Genomic DNA, 6000 nt, shown 5'->3' with positions numbered 1-6000 from the left:
AGGTCAGTGACATACTTTTAGTATGTTGTAGTGCTCCTGTGCATGTATGCACAAGTTGGTTTTCAAAATTGATGAGGCAGCAGTTTGCGAGATGTTGACTCCATAAAGGTGCACATTTGCTAATCCAACAATAAAGAAGGATTACACAGGGTTTATAGCATACACTCTCCTGTAATGCTATATATGACATTTTTATATTATTTTTATTTAGTAAAATCTACATGGCTACAAAAACTTGTATGAAAACAGCTCCAATTACACTAAAATATATTGAAGTAATAACACAAATCTACAAACTGCAATTACTTTTTTTCAAATTCTTAAGACGTTTAGGTAATTACTAAATTTGTGATACATTTTTTTAAACTAAAGGACAATCGGCATTTGAACTACATGTAAAAATGACAAATATTTACATAATATACTTCAGAATGACCAACTGCAGCCACAAAGCCCATCTTTATATTCCAGTCTGGTTTGAATTAATAATCACATTGATTAATACCGGTACTTGTTACATCAGTTCACACACCCCCACCCCCAACAGATAGTAACCTTCACTGGCTACCCATTTGATCCTGAATCAAACACAATCTATTCACTATTCTACATTTTGTTGGCTTGCTCTGGTCCAATATACTTATCTGACCTCAACAATGTGTAACATCCCATCTAGAAACTTACTGTTCCCACTGTTAAAACAAAATAGTACAGACCACATTCTTTTGCATACCAGAGCCCAAAAATTCACCTATTTTGATTACAAGAAGAGACTCGTAAGACTTGATAATGTTAATTATTTTCAGCATGTTTTTCTTTTGTAATTTCATGTTGCCTGTTTTGTAATCCTATCGTTGTGTTTGTGCTATCTAATATTGTAAAGTGATTAGAGCTTCTCAAGATTATTATTAATATTAGTATTATTTAAAGATAAAGATATAAAAAATGGCATCATTGATATTTGTCATATATTCAGATTATATACATATTTCTTCCATAATTTTTTCATTCCACTTTTTACACAAAGAAAGAAAATCATGACTCGAAATAGTCATAATAATCTCAAGAAGCACTTCCTAAGATTATCTCTCCATTCTTCTGTCATTCATGCTTATTGGTCTTTCCAAGAGCAGCAAGAATGAGAATAGAAGCAGCTATGGATAGGTGACTCTTATGTGTAACTGTGATGCAAATATGACTCAGTCACTTGACTTGAATCTGAGTCCACTGGGTCTGGCTCAGCTCACTCAGTGCAATGAATACTATGTCCAGAAAACAAACTACACAAAATGAATCTCTTGGCATCCGTCCGTCTATGAGAGACGATGGCATAGCTCCAAAGTACGCTTTTGCTTATCCTTCTTTTTAGCTCTCTTTTCAGCTTGCTTTATTCTTCTCTTTTCCTCTGCGTTTTGAACTCCCTGCCTGACAGCTAGACGCCAGCTGGAACGGTTGTTTGCACAGCTCTCCCAGTCGTTGACATTGATGTTTGCTGTCTTCAGATCCTTCTTGCAAACATCTTTGTAGCGCAGATGTGGTCGTCCAGTTGGTCATGAACCTTCTGCTAACTCCCCATATAACAGGTCCTTGGGAATGTGACCTGGGTCCATTCTCTTGACATGGCCGAGCCAGCGAAGGCGCCTCTCGCTGAGTATGGAGAACATGCTGTTCATGTTGGCGCATTCTAGAACCTCTGTGTTGGGTACTTTGTCCTGCCACTGGATGTGCAGAATGCGCCGCAGACATCTCAGGTGGAAGCTGTTGAGTTTCCTCTCGTGTCTTGCATAGGTGGTCCATGTTTCGCTGCTGTAGAGAAGTGAGCTGAGCACGCACGCTTGGTAGACACGCAGTTTGGTCTTCTCTGTGAGGTTGGGGTTGTTCCAGACCCTCTGGTTAAGCCTGGCCATCACTGCTGCTGCCTTGGCAATCCTGCCGTCCACCTCAGAATCAATGGAGAGTGAGCTGGAGATGTTAGACCCGAGGTATGTGAAGTTCTCGACAACTTCCAAATTGTACCCATCGATGGAGACAGAGGGAGGGGAGTCTGCATCCTGTGCCATGACATTCGTTTTCTTCAAACTGATGGTCAGTCCAAATTCCTTACATGCATGGGAGAGGCAGCATACCAGCTGCTGAAGTCCATCTTCCGTGTGTGATGTCAAGGCTGCATCGTCGGCAAAGAGCAATTCACGGATGAGTACCTCTGTGACTTTAGTCTTAGCACGGAGATGGGCGATGTTGAACAGCTTGCCGTCAGCCCTGGTATGGATGTACACTCCCTCGCTGCAGTCCTTGAATGCGTACTGGAGAAGCATGGAGAAGAAGATGGCAAAGAGCATCGGTGCAAGGACACAGCCTTGTTTGACTCCGCTAATGACTGGGAATGCTTCAGATGTTGCGCCATTGAAGCACACTGTGCTGTGCATGTTCTCGTGGAACAACATAATGACAGCCAGCAGACGTGGGGGGCAGCCGATCTTCTGCAGGAGTCTGAAGAGTCCACTCCGACTAACCATGTCAAACGCCTTCGTCAGGTCTTTGAAGGCAATGTAGAGGGGCATCCGCTGCTCGCGACACTTCTCCTGCAGCTGACGTAGTGAGAAGATCATGTCTACAGTTGACCTGCCGGCTCGAAATCCACACTGGGATTCTGGGTAGACGCGGGAGGCTAGGATCTGCAAGCGCACCAAGGCAACACGGGCGAAGGCCTTTCCGATGATGCTGAGGAGGGAGATGCCCCGATAGTTGTTGCAGTCGCTACGGTCTCCTTTGTTTTTGTACAAAGTGACGATGTTTGCGTCATGCATGTCCTGTGGGACATATCCCTGTTCCCAGCAAAGGCAGAGGAGTGTGTGTAGGGGCTGGAGCAGTGCTGGTTTTCCGCTCTTGAGGACTTCAGGCAGAATGCCGTCGCTTCCAGGAGCCTTCCCACAGGCAAGGCAATCGATGGCTTTTCCGAGCTCTTCCAGGGTGGGCTGTGTGTCTAGCTCCTCCATGACAGTCAGGTCTGGAATGGCGTCCAGGGCAGTTCCAGTGACATTGTTTTGGGTTGCATATAGCTCGAGATAGTGCTCAACCCATCGCTGCAGTTGTTTCCCCTGGTCTGTGATGACTTCGCCCGTCTTGGACTTAAGGGGGGCGGTCTTGTAGCTGGGGGGGCCTGTCGCCTTTTTGATACCCTCATACATTCCTCTTGTATCCCCGGTGTCAGCAGCTGTCTGTATACTGTTGCAAAGGTTCAGCCAGTAGGTGTTGGCACAGCGGCAGGCGGTCTTCTGGGCATTATTCCTTGCAATCCTGAGGGCTTGTAGTGTTCTGGGGCTAGGTGCAGCCTTGTATGCCAGGAGGGCTTTCCTCTTTGCCTCAGTCACGGGCTCCATCTCCTCCCAGTTTGCCTCATACCAGTCAACATTCTTTCGCTCCCTCTTCCCGTAAGCTGTGATGGCTGAATTGTACACAGAGTCACGGATATGGGACCACTTGGAATCAATGGTGTCATCAGGTGTCACTTTGGTGAGGGCTTCCTTCAGTTTGCTGATGAACTGCTGTGTTTTCTCTGGGTTGCTTGCACAGCAGGTGTTGATACGTGGGTGACCCTTCTTCTTGGCTTGGTGCAGCTTCTTGGGTAATATTCGCACCTTGCTGGCCACGAGGGAATGGTCCGTGTCACAATCGGAACTGTGGTAGCTGCGGGTAAGGAGGACACTGGCCAGTTCTGCACGCCTGGTGATGACAAGGTCTAGCTGGTGGCAGTGGCGTGAACGTGGGTGTCTCCACGACACCTGGTGGATCTCCTTGCATTTGAAGAAAGTGTTGGTCACACATAGGCTGTGGGAGCAGCACATCTCCAGCAGTCGCTGACCATTCTCGTTGACCTTGCCCCTTCCGTAAAAGCCGAGACAGGTGGACCAGGCCTCATGGTCAGCTCCCAATCGAGCATTGAAGTCTCCTAGTAAGTAAAGGCTTTCATTGTTGGGGATACTGGATATTGCCTGATCCAGAGCCTCATAAAACTTGTCTTTCTCCTCGTAGGTGGAGTAGAGGGTTGGGGCATATACACTGAAGATGTTGACCGGGCCTAAGGATGTTGACAGCCGGAGGGCAAGGATTCTCTCAGTACTTGATGATGGAGGTTCAATGAAGGCGATTAGCGTGTTCTTGATGGCAAAGCCTACACCATGCTGCCTAGGTTCATCCAAGGGCTTCCCCTGCCAAAAGAATGTGTAATTGGCTTCCCTGATGGTGCCGCTGTCAGCCAGTCGGGTCTCCTGGAGGCAGGCAATGTCGATGTTCAGTCGGGAGAGTTAATTCATAGCTCCACAAAATGAATATTGACAGAGTTAATTATCAGATCAGAATTATGGAGTTAAAATGATAAAGTGAATGAGCAGATTAGAATTGTAGAGTAAGGCTTCTTTCATTAGGAGTTTGTTTAAGAAATATACAAAGTGACAGATAATTTATGCCATCTACAATTTTTTTTTGTTGAAAAGAAATTTTATTTTACAACCTGACCGTTGTTTGTTCAGTTAAAAACTGATGTTCATTCAAGACATTCACATGCAATATTAACAGTCTGGCATTAAAACCTTTGCTAGTTATTGTTTTACCCAAGTCTGCATTAGACCAAATGGATGGTAAACCAGTAAATGTAATTAAAATGGCACAACACATCAATCACACTTGTCTACAAAAAACTCTCCCTGTGCCATGGAACCAGATTTTAGAGACAGAGGGCAATGTTTGGGGACCAAGAGGACATAAAACTGTGTGACTAGATCAAGTTTCTAATGGACCCTGTGGACTGTGAACCATCACCAGAAATTGATTTAATTCTAAAAGTGTCATTCAATTTCATCCTCATCATCCTGATAAAGGCACAATATTACCTGTGTTGAGAGACCACCCATTCTGCCAATAAAATGTGGTCTTTCATAACTGGTCTATATTGGAAGGCCAGCTTTCAAGGTTATAATTCACATCGATTTAAGTAAAAATACCTACAATTAGTGTACATGTTTTTTATTTCTAATTATAGTGCTTTTAAAACAAATGTATTCAACTCCAATAATTTTATACAGCAGCAAAGATGTTGTTGTTGTTGTTGTTCTAGGGTTTAACGCCATTTTTCAGCACAAGATAGGCCATATATGGCGGCCAGTATAACTGGTGGAGGAAGAACCCTGGAAAACCCAAGAAAGAACCACCGACCCACGAGAAGCTACTGGCAGGCTTTCCCACGTACAGCAAAGATGTACATGTACCACATGGATATACATTTAAAATACATTTATCATACAGATATACATCATTTCTAAATACATCTATAAAGACATACATTTATCATATATAAATATATCAATCATTTATATATACATGCATCATATATGAATATATCAATCATTTAGATATACATTTATCATACAGATATACATCATTTCTAAATACATCTATAAAGACATACATTTATCATACAGATATACATAATTTCAATATACATCTATCAAGATATACATGTATCATATATAAATATATCAATCATTTAGATATACATGTATCATATAAATATATCAATCATTTAGATATAGTTATCATACAGGTATACATCATTTCTAAATACAACTATAAAGATATACATGTATGATATATAAATATATCAATCATTTAGATATACATTTATTATACAGATATACATCATTTCTAAATACATTTATCGTATATAAATATATCAATCATTTAGATATACATGTATGATAATAAATATATCTATCATTTAGATATACATTTATTATACAGATATACATCATTTCTAAATACATTTATTGTATATAAATATTTCTATCATTTATATACACATTTATCATATAGATATACACCATTTCTATATACATCTGTTACCCCAAAGATATGCACCTATCATATACAAACATATCTATCATTTAGATCTAAAACATTTACATTTGTGAAGATGGTGATGTGTACATGATAATTAGAATAACG

Source organism: Sinohyriopsis cumingii, chromosome 12 (assembly GCF_028554795.1).
Source record: "Sinohyriopsis cumingii isolate HCF-2022 chromosome 12, ASM2855479v2, whole genome shotgun sequence".
In the NCBI taxonomy this organism is placed as follows: domain Eukaryota; kingdom Metazoa; phylum Mollusca; class Bivalvia; order Unionida; family Unionidae; genus Sinohyriopsis; species Sinohyriopsis cumingii.
The sequence above is the reverse complement of the archived record's forward strand: the minus strand, read 5'-3'. Positions refer to the sequence as shown.